Source organism: Temnothorax nylanderi, unplaced genomic scaffold (assembly GCF_030848795.1).
Source record: "Temnothorax nylanderi isolate EJ_2023f unplaced genomic scaffold, tnyl_v1.0 TNYL_tig0367_pilon, whole genome shotgun sequence".
Taxonomy (NCBI): Eukaryota; Metazoa; Arthropoda; class Insecta; order Hymenoptera; family Formicidae; genus Temnothorax; species Temnothorax nylanderi.
In genome coordinates, this window is record NW_027249429.1 from 1 (window position 1) to 16,788 (window position 16,788).

Consider the following 16,788-nt stretch of genomic DNA (forward strand, 5'->3'; position numbering starts at 1 on the left):
ACGCAATATTCTTTTTCTTTCTGCAGCTTTTCATCTGTATATAACACATATGTATAAACATCAACTTATTCATGTACTTACTTTTCATTTCACTGAAATACATACTTTCTTTTCCATATCACTTCCATTATGATCTTTCTTTTGAGCTGGACAATTCTAATAATTAAAAATTATTTTATTGTTGCAGTCATTTTTAAAAGAATAAGAATTACTATGTATTACATTTAATATTTTATTATAATATTAATATCTTAAGTTGTAAAATACAAGTTTAACAATGATATTTCAGTTTTATATTTTAATTTTTTTAGGCGGGGAGCGTTTACACTTGGTGCTTTTTTTATCTTTCTTTTTGAAATATGTCATTATGGCTGCTTTCCTTTTAGTTACACAAGTCGACACAAACATCGTTCTATCCTTCTTGGCATTCAATGAATAACAAGACAGAACGACACTTGTGTCGACTTGTGTCACTAAAAGGAATTAAAGCAGCCTATATCCACAGTAGGACCCCGCCTTTAATGCACTGATCCAGTACTACAAGTGCACTCCTTTATAGGATGTACGTGAATAATGTAATCAAATATTATATATATATAACGTTTGTCAGGTATGTACACAATTACGCAAATGTCACAAGTAATAATTTTAAAATTTTTTATATTGTATAATATTTATGTAGGTAATTATAATTATAAAATTCAAATCTATAATAATCATGCTTTTTAATAATTTTTACAATTTATTTATACATATATGTCACACAGTAATATGTTATTTTAAAATGTTTCTGTATTCTGTTTTTTTAATAACTTACTATTATTAATTTTATTATTATTTAGTAGAGGTGAGATTGTCATTACGGAGGTAGAAGCGTTGGAGAGACCGCCAGTGGAAATGCTCTTAGCGATTAAAGCAATATGCATTGTGAATGATATGAAATCAACTACGGTTTGCTGAGGCATGTACACAATTACGCAAATGTTACAAAGCAATAATTTTAAAATTCTATTCTAACGGAGCATTTTTATATTGTATATATAATATTTATGTATTATATAATTATAAAATTTAAATCTGATAATCATTGTTTTTTATTATTTTTACAATTTCTTTATACATATACAGTACCGTGCAAAACTTTGCGTATTTTTGGTTTTTTGACAACTTTTTCACATAACAGGAAATATCAGAAAAATTAAAACAAAAAGTTAAAACTGTTTTTATATATTTTTGGAACTATTTAGTATAATTCCAAGATATATTTCAACGAAATATCCAAAATAAAATCAATCAGATGGCGTAAAACCAAGTCAAAGTACAGAAACATTAAAATATATTGCTGCGTAAAGTATATGCATAAATAAATTGTAAAATAATAAAGAATGATTATTAGAATTAAATTTTATAATTACATAAATGTTATATACAATATAAAAAAAATGCTCTGTTAAAATAAAATTGTAAATTTTTTATTACTTTGTAACATTTGCGTAATTATGTAGGTACATGCTTGAGTAAACCGTATTTAAATACTATTCACAATAGTATTTAAAAAAAATGTGCAAGTAGAAACTTGTACATTGCTTTCCTCATAGTTTTTAAGTGTGCAAGTGGAACTTGTACATTGCTTTCTCATAGTTTTTAAGTGTGCAAGTGGAAACTTGTACATTGCTTTCTCATAGTTTTTAAGTGTGCAAGTAGAAACTTTTTTAAGTAAGCAAGTAGAAACTTGCACATTGCTTTCTTATAGTTTTTAAGTGTGCAAGTAGAAACCTGTACATTGCTTCCTCTATGAGGAAGCCAAATTAATAAATATCTACTAATAATTATGCATAAAAAAACAGGCTTGCTCATAGAGGAAGCAATGTATAGGTTTCTACTTGAACACTTAAAAACTATAAGAAAGCAATGTGCAAGTTTCTACTTGCTTACTTAAACATTTCTACTTGCACACTTAAAAACTATGAGAAAGCAATGTACAAGTTTCCACTTGCACACTTAAAAACTATGAGAAAGCAATATACAAGTTCCACTTGCACACTTAAAAACTATGAGGAAACAATGTACAAGTTTCTACTTGCACATTTAAAAACTATGAGGAAGCAATGTGCAAGTTTCTACTTGCACACTTTTTTTTATGAATAGAGTATCATTAAAGATAGATTGGTGTTGTATTTGGCTTGATATCTCAAAATTTGCGGAAATTAGAGCAATCACGTAGATTTTTTTAAACAGAAATCGGTAACCTCTTTATTATTAGCAATTTTATTAATTCTCTTATATTCTTCAATTTTTTCTACCCCTATTTCATATATAATTCTTTAAAATTTAATTAATCAGTTCTTGAATTATAGAAATTTCAGTAAACTTGGCTGTTCCTTTTACAGAAATTGGTAACTAATAACTTTCTCCAGAACTTTCTTAACGCTTATCTCCGAAATAGGGGTAGCAAAGACTGACAAGTATAATCGTTTCATAAAATTGTTAATAATAAAGATTACATTTCTGTTAAAAAAAACACCAAGTTTCACTGAATTTATATAATTCACCAAAGTATTAATTAAATTTTAAAGAACTTTATATGAAATATTGTAGAAAAAATTGACAAAATATAATAGAATTAGAAATAGATACAATACCTAAATATTAGAAAGCTATAGCGTAAAAACGCTTTTCAAAATATGAAAATCCCCTTCTAGTGCAGTCTCGCGCCAACTGGATTTTCTTTACTTCTGGAGGCGTACAACTTTTCAGTCTTATCATACAAAAACTTAACTCGGACCACGGCAATTAGCTCTCGGTCAATGCTGTCTTCTTCAAAAACGGATTCCGTGTCCGACATATTTGCAGGCAGGTTAGCACACAACAGCACCGGTTGTTCTCACGCGCGCTTTCGTTAATGTCGAGCTCTCATTGGCTGAGAGTAAGGGAGTAGACCGTAGGAAATGGAATTCAACCATTTCACTTACGGCCTTACTCTACGTCCTACTATCCGGAAACATTCAGCTTACTTCGACGTCTTACAGCCTTAATCCTGCTTAATCCTTACTCTTGCTGCCATTGTAGACGACGCTTAAATCTATTTCCTTTAAAATCTCGAAAAAATTTTTTTTTACCATCACAAAGCTTCCTCTATGAGGAAGCAATAGAAACATTATAATAATATATTGCTGTGTGAAATATATAGATATAAATAAATTGTAAAAATAATAAATAAATAATGATTATTATCGTTACTACATCGCGTAGCGTGCGTCTGTATTGTTCTAGTAGGAATAAATAATAGTAGTAGAATTAGCGTTACTCACTACGGATTCTCCGATTTCTTCCGTTACATGAATTTTTTTTTTTTATTATTCAAAAAGTCATTGTTACTTTGCTTTCCTTTTATTTCAGCTAAAGGTGCACTTCTTTTTGGAGTCGGATCTGTTTTGCTTGTAGTAACTAATTTGTCAGACTTGACTGGGTTCTTTATCATATGATAGTTCTTAAAAAAAGAGAGAATTTGTTATTGTACGCTTTCATGGTTTTGACAAAAATTAGGTTTGGGTTTTAGGTTGGATCGCCACATTTTTTGTGTTTAAGATTGTAATGTAGTGTTTTTATCTATTTTTCTAAAAAATGTAATTTCAATATTGTAATTGCAAAAACTGAAGTTGCAATAACTGTAATTGTAATACTTACAATTAGAAATTGATAAATCCCAAACACATATACGCGCGCATGCACAAAAATATACACACATGTACATAGATATACAAGTATACATATACAGGGTGTTTTATAACCACGATATTGCTCATGAATAGGTAGGCGCATTAAAATAAACAGAAAACACTACTGTCTTGCAAATTTTGCAGCAATTATTAAAACATTAATTAAATAATGCAGAATTCACACTGCATCCGACATCCGACGATCCGCAATATCCAGTAGAAGTCCCTTATTTCTGGAGTTCCTAGCTAGCAATATTTTTGTTTCCAGAAAACGAATTTTTTTTATTGCGATGCATATCGAACGTCGGATGTCAGATGCAGTGCGAATCCTGCATAAGAACCTAATAAGTGCGTATTTCGCGCGACAAGATAATAGGACAGTTTTGAACAGAGACATTGGCTGTAGGAACGCAGTCTAGAACTTCTTCGAAAAAAGTTTCATTTGTTAGTAATTTCTCCAAAACGGCAAATATAGATGAAACCTCCTCTCCTGCTCTCTTATATGGTGGTACAGTAATAAATAAACCCAACCTTGTTTTTGAAAAAGGATTCGGTATTGTGTTTTTAGAACCGTGTCCCTACTCATAGCACTCTTCTTACCATCTTGCCGCGCACTTATTCCTTGGTCTTTCTGAATAAATTTTTGACAACTATATTGTAAAACTCGCAAAACAGTAGAAAACTTTTCTGTTTAGTTTAATGCGCTGTACCTGTTTATGAGCAAAATCATACTTATTACAAGACATTGTATTCATATACAGAAATATACCCAGTTCATACTTACTTTTTTTGTATCAGTCTTTAAAGTACGATTTTTTGTAATAGTTTTATTTTCTTTGTTACATGTACTTTCTTTCTTATCTTTTCCATATGTTCTATTTTCATCCAATTTTTTATCAGTATTTTCATTTTTATTCCCATTTTTTTTTATTTTTACAATTTTTGTCTCTATTCTTTCTTTTAGATTTGCGTCACCTTTCGAGTTCTAAACAAAAAATGTATTATTTGTGCAAATTTATCGGTTATCAGCCATTCTTTTTTAATTATTTTCTTCATATGTGTAATCAGTTTTATGAGAAAAATATCAAATACCGTACTGAAAATTATATGAAAGATACAGAATATTTGTCACACTTTCTCTCACAAAAATCGCGACTGGTCTATTCGCAGGAAGACATCAGTTGTCTCGTGATTTTTTCCATTTGGCAAATCATAAAAAAAATTTAACAAATATTCTGCCGGCGACTATATAAAAAAATATAATGTACAAAATATAAATAAATACGTATGTGAGTTTATGTAAAATTTTATGTATCCTTTATATAATTTTTAGTAGACTAAATGCCACGTATTATAACCTATCTACAAACTTTATAGTATTTTGCTATCTACAAACTTTATAGTAACATTATTATTCACATTTGAATTTATTAATATTTTACTTCTCTAAATTAGTACAGATTGCATAATATGAACATAAGAATAATAATTAGGTATCAAATACTGTTGTATTTATTAATAAGTTTAACAACAGTCTGTCATTAATTATCATTTTATGCAGTTATTCTCAGCTATTGATGCTACATAGCTAATAAAATAATTATCCATATAACTTATGAAGACGGAACTAAAATGATACCGGCCTTAGTGTGCGTTGATGCGCACTAATGCATCCAGTCGAATTTGTCATGTGTTACATATTACTGCTAGAAATAAGAAATTAGCTAATATTATGTTAACTGCCAAAAGTGTTGCCATTATAAAACATGCAAACACCTCCAAAGTGAATTTATTTAAACGTTACATTGTTATATAAATCATAATTCTTGAATTATGAATTGTACACATACTACACCTATCAGAATATTAATCATTTTTTTACTAATCATTCATAATCGCTATATAAGCAATGGTATAAATAGCAATGTTTATAAACTGCTAAAGACTCGCAGATTTGGTTATACTTTTAGCAGTTAACATAATATTAGGTAATTTTTTATGTTTGTAGTATATAATCTAAAAATTTATTCGTAAAATGATCAAATTGATAATGAGAACAAAGACCATATTTTGAATGCAAAATGAATGTTAAATATGCCTTTATAAAGCTAAATCAACTCAGTTGTCTCAATTAAGCTCAATCTACATTAGACAAAGTTGAAATTTTACCATAAAGAAACCAGTTTAGACTAAACGGTATATATAAGAAACAATAAACGCTTGCAATACTTTCAAATAGATATTACATATATTACAAAGGAAACAAAACTTACATGCGGTCGTTCAAGTTCTGAATCTGTCTCGAAATCTGTTGCAGTATCACACAGAGTCAACGGTGAAAATTCTACTCTTTTGCCTTTTGTTTTCTCTTCTACCTCTTCTTTTGATTCTATTGAGATAAAATTGCATTAAAATTTAACTTACCTCTGTGATTTCTCTACTGTAATACAATTTTTTAGAAATATTACCTGCACAAATTGCTTTCCCCTGTATTTTTCCAATAATACCGCTATAATAGTTACCGTCGTCCTACTTTATTTTATATTTTTTCTCAAAATCGATGTTTTTTATATCAAAATTTCCTATTTTATCTGCACTAATAGCCTCCTTTAATCCATCTTCAAACTTGACGTACACGAACATGTTGAATAATTAGAACGATTTTGCCACGTGTTTTTGCCGGTATAATAATTTACTCTGCGCAGCGTTTTGATCCTCAGCTTTCGTAGAGATCGTTACTGCAATCCGTTATTTACATACTATGTACGTCGAGATATGCGGACTTCTCAGGACTGCGATCTGTTATTTATATAATAATCATCTATTTTATTGGAGTCAATCATGATTTTTACTGTTGAAAGTTTAATAAATCTATATATATATATATATATATATATATATATATATATATATATAAGCAAAGCTAACCTCATATATTTGTGTACATGCACGCACTTTGCGCAACACAGCCTATATGTGTGAGGCCCTGATCTTCATGGATTATTACCACGGTATTGTAAAGAAAGACAACAACGTTTTGATCCGCACAGCTTTCGTAGACTGCGATCCGTTATTTATACATACTGTATTCGTCGAGATATGCGGACTTCTCAGGACTGCGATCCGTTATTTACATAATACTATGTTCGTCGAGATATGCGGACTTCTTTTTTTCTTCCTTATATGGCTCCAGCTGCCTTCGGACGAAGGTAGAGGTCTATATGGCCAGATTTCTTCGGGGTGAGAATACGGAAGAGGTATTAATGAGGTGAACTGAGAGCCTGAGATTCTCAGCCTGAGAATGCTTTCGCAGAGGGACCGTGTAATGCCGTGTATTTGATCCGATCCTCGATGTGAGACCCACGTATATGTGTTGTTTCAATTTGATGCTCGCAATGGCGGGAGATGCGGACAGAGATGTCGCGGGAAATACGACCAGCGCGGCAGCGGTCCGTCTACGTACACATAGAGGCGCTCACGTACACTCAGTGTACACGTGTTTCGGTCTCGCGCGACGGCTCGACCGCCTCGACCTCTCGAACGGTCAAGTCAGTCGGCCGGTGACAAGACAGTCGTACATACAACGCGCGACACGAATTGTCGTTACGTCGCCCGTCGGTCGTCGGTAGAGTCGGGGAAAGAGAGCTCATGCGCGACTGACCACTATTTTTCGCGCTCCGCGTCGTCGTCGTCGTCGTAGCTCAAGATACGCGTTGCGAGCGGAAGAGGTAACACGGTCGTCGAAAAATCGTGCCGACGGCATTCCCGCTTCCGCGCGTCGGCACGTCGAATTTCCGAGTTTTTTTTACGCGTACGTTATAGTCGCAGCGTAGCGTCGCGACGCCAGTTCCGGTGGAAGTTGTATCCTTCGTCGCGTCGTTCCCCGTCGTCTTCGAGGCAGCGCCCGAATATCCCGCCATTGCGAGCATCAAATTGAAACAACACATATACGTGGGTCTCACATCGGGGATCGGATCAAATACACGGCATTACACGGTCCCTCTGCGAAAGCATTCTCAGGCTCTCAGTTTACCTTATTAATACCTCTTCCGTATTCTCACCCCGAAGAAATCTAGCCATATAACGGATCGCAGTCTCCACGAAAGCTGTGCGGATCAAAACGTTGCCTTTCTTTACAATACCGTGGCAATATCCATGAAGATCCGGGTCTCACACATATAGGCTGTGTTGCGCAAAGTGCGTGCATGTACACAAATATATGAGGTTAGCTTTGCTTAGATTTATTAAACTTTCAAAAGTAAAAATCATGATTGACTCCAATAAAATAGATGATTATTATGTAAATAACAGATCGCAGTCCTGAGAAGTCCGCATATCTCGACGAATACAGTATGTAAATAACGGATCGCAGTCTCTACGAAAGCTGTGCGGATCAAAACGTTGCCTTTCTTTACAATACCGTGGCAATATCCATGAAGATCCGGGTCTCACACATATAGGCTGTGTTGCGCAAAGTGCGTGCATGTACACAAATATATGAGGTTAGCTTTGCTTAGATTTATTAAACTTTCAAAAGTAAAAATCATGATTGACTCCAATAAAATAGATGATTATTATGTAAATAACAGATCGCAGTCCTGAGAAGTCCGCATATCTCGACGAATACAGTATGTAAATAACGGATCGCAGTCTCTACGAAAGCTGTGCGGATCACAACGTTGCCTTTCTTTACAATACCGTGGCAATATCCATGAAGATCCGGGTCTCACACATATAGGCTGTGTTGCGCAAAGTGCGTGCATGTACACAAATATATGAGGTTAGCTTTGCTTAGATTTATTAAACTTTCAAAAGTAAAAATCATGATTGACTCCAATAAAATAGATGATTATTATGTAAATAACAGATCGCAGTCCTGAGAAGTCCGCATATCTCGACGAATACAGTATGTAAATAACGAATCGCAGTCTCTACGAAAGCTGTGCGGATCAAAACGTTGTTGTCTTTCTTCACAATACCGTGGCAATATCCATGAAGATCCGGGTCTCACACATATAGGCTGTGTTGCGTAAAGTGCGTGCATGTACACAAATATATGAGGTTAGCTTTGCTTATATATATATATATAGATTTATTAAACTTTCAACAGTAAAAATCATGATTGACTCCAATAAAATAGATGATTCTAATACAGATTTTACAATAGCCATAATTTTTTGATACATTTTTTATTACAATTAATATATTTGTTCTCTTGTAGATAGCTGGATGATCATATTTTATTTAAAATGAGCAGCAGTGATGATAATAGTTACTCATCGTCGAGAAAGCGTAGGAGATATAATAAGCTTCTCTTGGATCGTAATAGTATTCCTACAGTGAGTCGACAAACTTTGACACGATGGTCAAAATATGGTACGAGTAAAAATAAAAAAGTAAAATAACCAATCATTTTCCTCATTTCAAGTAATGCTAATAATATTAACACACGGAGAGAATTTTCTCTTAAAATTTACCCTGAAATCATGGTAGTTGTGGGACAACATGTACCACCAAGAATTTTATGCGAGCTATTCTGATTAATATCTATCATAATAAAAAATATTAATATCTATTACATTAAAATATAAAATATGTTTGATTAATTTTACTAAAATATATCTAGGAAATTTAAATAATTTTTAAAAATTTACCAATCTGCTTGGTAATTTTTATCAGATTGTTTGTAAAATGTATTTTGTATATTTTAAAAATTCTTTGGTTGCCAAGTTGTCTCAAGTTTGTAGTGAATTTAAGGGTAAAATATAACAAAAAATTCTCTCTGTGCAGCATTATTACATCATAAAACTATGGTATTTTTTGTTTTTGGCACTGTTTCTACGTGGAAATCTCTGGTTCTTCCGATATGCTATCTTATAGATTAGAATAAAAAATCTGTAAATTGTTATTGTAACATCAATGATGAATCAGGAAAGTTATGATTATTCTGAATTAATAAACCCTTCGATTTAACAGTTTGCTAGCTATGTAAATGTTAATTCTTACTACGACATTAGAATAAACGATTAGAAAAATATATCAAGACTAATTGCAAAATAACATACATTCTAGATTTATTAAACAAAGAGAAGAATTTCCACGTCATATCATATATTGAAGTAAACTGTTTTATTTTAAACCAAAATATTATTGCTCTTGAATAAAAGTTTTGCAGTTCTGAAATGGGGAAAATGTATAACAATAATTATGCAATCATATACACGTACTCGTCCCTCGATTTACACAGTACTTTTTATACACGGTTTTTTTTTAGGTGGTACTATATTTACGCGGTCTCAGTTTAATGTACTGGCAGACTTCATTTACACAATTCTCAACGTCGTAAAAAAAACTTACGTGGAACGAATATTCCGCGTAAATCGAGGGACGAGTGTATATTCCCAATTCCAGTATTGATATCATATATTTTAGCTTTTTGATCGGTAGAGTTGTTTTTTCCTTATTTTGCTTCCTCATAGAGGAAGCTTTGTTTTCATAAATTTCGTATATGGACCTTTGATCGCATATAAAGTTAAGTCTAATCAACCCTAATTTAAAAGAATTATATATGAAATAGGGGTAGAAAAGACTGAAGTAAAAATTGTTTTTTGAGTTTTCGATGCCAATGTGTTGCTTATGTTCTAAAACGTCGAAAAATCACGTTTGAACAAAATGTCTGTGTGTATGTATGTGTGTGTGTGTGTATCTTTTTTTTTGTTTGTGGTATAACTTCCGTAATTTTTTAGATATCGGGATGTTTTTTTTCTAATCGATAGAGTATCATGTAAGGAAGGTTGGGATTGAATTTGGTGATGATCGGTAAAGCGGTTCTTTTTTAATAAAATTTAGAATTTTGGTAGAAATGTTTGTGGTTGTTCTAACTTCCGCAAATTTGAAGATATCGATCTATTTCTAATTTTATTATATTCTTCAGTCTTTTCTACCCCTATTTCATATATAATTCTTTAAGATTTGGTTGATTAGACCCAGCTTTATACGCGATCAAAGGTCCCTAATTTTTAAAAAATTTGAAAAAAAATTGTGCAAATTAGAAATTTGCACTTGGCTTCCTCATCAAATTAAAATTGTGCAAATTAGAAATTTGCACTTGGCTTCCTTATCAAATTGAGATGTGGATATTTGCACATAGCAAAGTCACAATTTTCAAGTGAGAGAGTAGGAAATTAGCAAATTGAATCTACAACGTATTGCTACGCGCGAAAAGCTTCCTCTATGAGGAAGCCAAACTAAAAATTATGCATTTGATAAAATATAAGATTCCTCATAGAGGAGCTTTGAGCGCGTAGCAATACGTTGTAGATTCAATTTGCTAATTTCCTACTCTCTCACTTCAAAATTGTGACTTTGCTATGTGCAAATTTCCACATCTCAATTTGATGAGGAAGCCAAATGCAAATTTCTAATTTGCACAATTTTAATTTGATGAGGATGCCAAGTGCAAATTTCTAATTTGTTTTTAACTTTGTGAACGTTCATTACAATAAGTTTTTAAAACGTTTTACATTTTCTACATATTGTTTTTATTTACGATCGACTTTTAATGAAAATAAGATTAATATTTTATGTACATTGCAAAGAAAGTGTTCGTCTTGGAACATATTAAAAAAAATTATGTATAGTTATAATGTTAAAATTCCTTTTTAAAATGTTATAATCACTGAAATGTTATAAGCAGAACATCCGGGTTTCTAGTAAAAAGTAGTATTTTATGTTTATTCTCAAAATTAAATATTTTTATTGACAAAGTATTATTTTTTTAGGAAAACAAAATGAAAAATCATTACAACAAGTTTTACCTCCAACATTCTCTTTGAAATCTAATTGTGGAACAGCGAGAAAAGGTGATCGTGAACAATCAAGAAATCTAGATGTACGTTTTTTTAAAACTGGTGAGGATGAAAGTAATGAACATAATTTAATTGAATATGATAACGATGGAAAACAAAATTGTAACGAAAATGACGATATTGATGTTAAACAAAATCAAAATGATAATGAACTAAGCGAGAATGATGCGACTATAGGAGCTTTTGAACATAATTTTAATAATACAAGTATAAACGAAGACGAAAACATACAAGACAAGACTGTGATGTTTCAAGGCTCGCAAACAACAGTTTCAGAGGTTATTCTAATGATTCATACATATTGCGTGCGATTCAATGTGTCTGATGAAGGGAGATATGCTTTATTTGACATGGTTAAAACTTGGGCAGACCCAGAATTAAAAAATATTAATTTTTCAAAATATATGATAAGTAAACGTTTAGATCCTCCAGAAAATATATATCAGTATGTCTTTTATTGTACGAAATGCAACTGTCTATTAGGAAAATTTATACAAACAGATTTGTTGTCAAATACTCAACGTATTTGTGAAAAATGCCAAACAAGTTATAAAATAAGTACTAATGCAACGAATTATTTTTTAAGTATAGACGTGAAATTTCAATTAATGACACTATTAGAAAATGCAACTGCACGCAAAATGTTATTAGAAAATATAACTGTTATTAAGAATAGATTAAAGAAAAAAAATATAGATACTATAAAAGATGTGTACGATGGACAGCTGTATAAAAATTTATATTACAATGTACAACAAAATACTGTCTTATTAACTTTTAACTTTAACTCTGACGGTGCACCGATCTCTAAAAGCAGTAAGAGTGGTATATGGCCTATTCAAATTATAATAAATGAATTACCGCCTCGAGTACGGTTTAGGTACATTTTGCTTGCAGCAATGTGGATGACGACATCTGAACCAAGTCCAAAATTTATGAATTTGTACATGAAGGTATTTATTGATCAATTGAGAGATTTAATGCAAAATGGAGTTACAATAAAAATGTCTAACAATGAAGAGATTACCTTCGTATTGAAACCTCTATGCGCAACAGTAGATTCAGTAGCACGACCTGTTATGCAAAATCGTTTGCAATTTAATGGTTATTACGGGTGTAGTTGGTGTTATCATTTTGGAAAATACGAAAATGGTGCTATGCGGTATCCTTTTGAAGACGATGATTCTCCTTTAAGGAATCACGATACTTTTATTCAAGATATGTTGCAAGCAGAAGAAGCAAACAGATTCATAATGGGCGTTAAAGGATACGCAGAAATTACTAATCTGCATAATTTTGATTGCGTATGGGGGTTTGCATACGATTATATGCACACTTTTTTACTCGGTACGGTTTGTGCTTTGTGGACGAAAATTTGGACTGCGAATGGAAAAGATGAATTACATCTCACAAAGGACGACATAAAAAGAGTTGAGAAAAGATTATTAAACATTAGATTGCCTCGCGAAATTCACCGAACTCCTCGTTCATTCAATGCTGGGAAATGGAAGGCAAGCGAATGGAGATCCTGGGTCTTATATACAAGCATTCCATGTCTGTTAGGAATATTAGGAACAAAATTTCTAAGTTCGTTTGCATTACTAGTACGTTCAATACACATTCTTTTATCTGAAAATATAACGGTAAAAAATCTAGAACAATGCAAAATAGATATTATTCGGTTTACTGGAAATTGCGAACAGTATTACGGACTTTCAGCCATGACTTTCAATACTCATGCTCTACTACATGTAATTGATCACGTGTATAAAAGTGGTCCACTTTGTATGACTTCTACTTTTCCATTCGAAAATGGAATTTTCGTATTAAAACAAAAATTGACAGGCCCAAAAGGTGTTCTGAAGCAAATGTCAAAACGTTTAATTCAAAAAACTATACTGGAAAGCAAATTATTGAGATCATGTGACAGTATTTCTTCAAGTTATTGTAAAAATTTATTGAACAACAGTTATATATTAAGGCAAAACATCTCCAAAATCTGTGCAAATTCGTATCTTTTAGACATGGACAATAATGTAGATGAAGATATTAAACAGCTTATTAATAATAAATTTCACGATAACGTTGATATGAATGATATACAAGTTTTTAATGGTATGTATCATGAAAACGTTTTATATAGAGCGAGTGACAAGAGAATTAGAAAAACTGATGATAGATTTTTTGAAAATGTATATGGTAATATTGTACAAATATTTAAAATAGTTTTGTATAATAATAAATGTTATATATTAGGATATGTATATATTGTGCAACCACTATGCATTGAAAATATAATAATTGATCCAATTTTAGAAGTAGTGTCAAAGTCGCTCGATTTAGAGTGGTTCAGTTTAGATATTATTAAGAAGAAAGTTGCACACATTAATATTGAAAACATATCATATTTTTGTCACATGCCAAATACGTTTGAGATTCAATAGCTATAGTATATTATATGTAATGTATCTTTTTATAATTTAAAGAATGTATATTTATAAAAGAGAATACAAAAGACACAGATACTTACTCATTTATCCTACCTCTAAATTTTTAGATAGGAATTATATATATAAGACACTTTTTTGTGACCGTTTTTAGTTAATTTTCTATGAATATTATTGCTTCATGAGTATAGCCAGCAGTATCATAGTAAAAGAAACAAAGCAATCATATATACATTACTAGCGGAAATTATAGGGCGAAGGAGAAAGGAAGGAAAGGAAGAAGTATGGAGTTAACGAACAGAATAGAGGAGAAGAAGTGGAGGAGGATGAGGAGAATAGAATATTATTGAATATCATCAAATAGGAGAACAGAATATTATAGAATGTTATAGAATGGAAGAACAGAATATTATAGAATATTACACAATAGGAGAATAGAATATTATGCAATATCATAGAGGGTGCATTCCGTTTCATGCATAATGTGCATAGTGCATCATTTATTCTTGTTGTTCACCAACTGTTACACAAGGATAAATGATGCATCATGCGTATCATGCGTGAAACGGAATGCACCCAGAATAAGAGATTGGAATATTATGTAATATTATGGAATAGGAGATTTGAGTATCTATTATTGAATATCATAGAATAGGATAATATGTATATAATATTATAGAATATTATTTAAAACAAGTACAAATAGAATATCTTAAATAGGAAAATAAAATATAAAATAATATTATTCAGTACAAATACAGAATATTAAAGAATACCATATAGAATAGGAAAACAGAATATTATAACATATTATTCAGTACATGCAAGTACAGAATATTATAGAATATCATAGAATAGGAAAATAGAATATCATGGAATATCATAGAATAGGAGGATATAATATTATATAACATTATACCATATTATTCAGTAGAAGTACAGAATATTATAAAATATCATAGAATAGGACAATAGAATACTATAGAATATCATAGAACAGGAGGATATAATATTATAGAATATTATAGAATAGGAGAATAGAATATTATGGCATATTATTAAGTAGAGGTACAGAATATTATAAAATATCAGAGAATTGAATATTATGAAATATTATAGAATAGAATATTGGAATATTATGTAATATCATGGAATAGGAGATTTGAGTATTATTGAATATTATAGAATAGGACAATAGAATATTATAGAATAGTATTCAGTACAAGTACAGAATATTATAGAATATCATAGAATAGAAAAATAGATATTATAAAATATTATTTACTTCAAATACAGAATATTATAGAATATCATAGAATAGGAAAATAGAATATCATGGAATACCATAGAATAGAAGGATATAGTATTATAGAATATTATAGAATAGAAGAATAGAATAATATGGCATATTATTCAGTAAAAGTACAGAATATTATAGAATATCATAGAATATAGGAGAATAGAATATTATGGAATATCATAGAATAGGAGATTAGAATTTTTATGTAATATCATGGAACAGGAGATTTGAGTATTATTGAATATCATAGAATAAGACAATAGAATATTATAGAATATTTTTCAGTACAAATACAGAATATTGTAGAATATCATAGAATAGAAGAATAGAATTTTATGGAATATTATAAAATAGAAGAATAGAATATTATGGAATATTATAGAATAGAAAAACAGAATATTATTGAATATCTAAATATGAGAATAGAATATTATGGAATATCATAGAATAGGAGATTGGAATATCATGTAATATCATGCAATAGGAGATTTAAGTTTTATTGAATATCATTGAATAATACAATAGAATATTATAGACCATCATAGAATAGGAAAATATAATATTATAAAATATTATTCAGTAAAAGTACAGAATGTTATAGAATATCATGAAATAAGATAATAGAATATCATGGAATACCATAAAAATAGGAGCATATAATATTAAGGAATATTATAGATTATAGAAGTATATAGAAGTATATAGAATATTATGAAAAGGTCTAATTGAATTGTACAGTATTCAATAACATATAATTATATTATAAAATATTGTATACGTTGCAATATGCTCTGGTTTATAAACCTACATATTTATTTAAATACAAATGCTGAATGACGAATTCTGATAAATTATAATAGACTTTGGGTTTTAAAAAGTTTTATTCAATAGGATAACAAGTGCATTTCTCTTTTTTATGATAGATATTTATAAAATATTAATCACAAAAACATAATAAAATATACCACATATTCTCTCATGATTTGATATTATATGTGACTTATGTGAATTTCCACGTATAATTCCAATAAATAGTGAACTTATCATAAAATATTATTGCATGTTATAGGAAGTTTATACGTTAAAATATCTTTACCAAATAGATCTTATTAATTTACATTGATTTACATTGAAATTCAGGCTGAACCTAATGTAATTTTATTGTTTTCTATCCATCATTTTAAGCAGGGGTAAACTTATTCTAAATATCCTGATACTGTTGTTGTATTCCATTCGTTCATTATTGCATTCATTAATGCCCAACTCCAGTCGACAACAATAATTGAGAATAATGGCCAAGTGAACCAATTAGTTTGCAAAAAATGACGAAATGTTTTTAAAAATATACCTATTGCATTAGTGTCATGTACTGCGGTAATCATTTCAGCTATTGGAAGTATAGTACATTTTTATTTACTACCATTGCATAATATAGAATGCGTTAATTTGCAATT

The 16,788-nt window shown here is 30.5% G+C and overlaps 2 long non-coding RNA genes across 8 annotated transcripts; one reads left to right on the plus strand and one right to left on the minus strand.

The window, feature by feature from the left end:
* Positions 1-105: 105 nt before the first annotated feature.
* LOC139781834 (uncharacterized) lies at positions 106-7,874 on the minus strand. 6 transcript variants are annotated; one of them, XR_011720698.1, is made up of 6 exons: positions 6,648-7,236; positions 6,188-6,518; positions 5,993-6,108; positions 4,504-4,704; positions 3,312-3,490; positions 106-156 (listed from the first exon to the last, which is right to left on the minus strand). It is a non-coding gene; the product is annotated as an uncharacterized lncRNA (long non-coding RNA). The 6 variants fall into 6 exon arrangements; XR_011720696.1 differs by lacking the exon at positions 106-156 and adding an exon at positions 7,781-7,874 and having other exon boundaries at positions 2,784-3,490; positions 6,648-6,936; XR_011720700.1 differs by lacking the exon at positions 106-156 and adding an exon at positions 2,784-2,991.
* LOC139781835 (uncharacterized) lies at positions 7,802-14,104 on the plus strand. Of its 2 annotated transcripts, XR_011720702.1 has the most exons (7): positions 7,802-7,943; positions 8,031-8,221; positions 8,309-8,499; positions 8,587-8,780; positions 8,941-9,095; positions 9,994-10,162; positions 11,501-14,104. It is a non-coding gene; the product is annotated as an uncharacterized lncRNA (long non-coding RNA). The 2 variants fall into 2 exon arrangements; XR_011720701.1 differs by lacking the exon at positions 9,994-10,162.
* Positions 14,105-16,788: the final 2,684 nt, after the last annotated feature.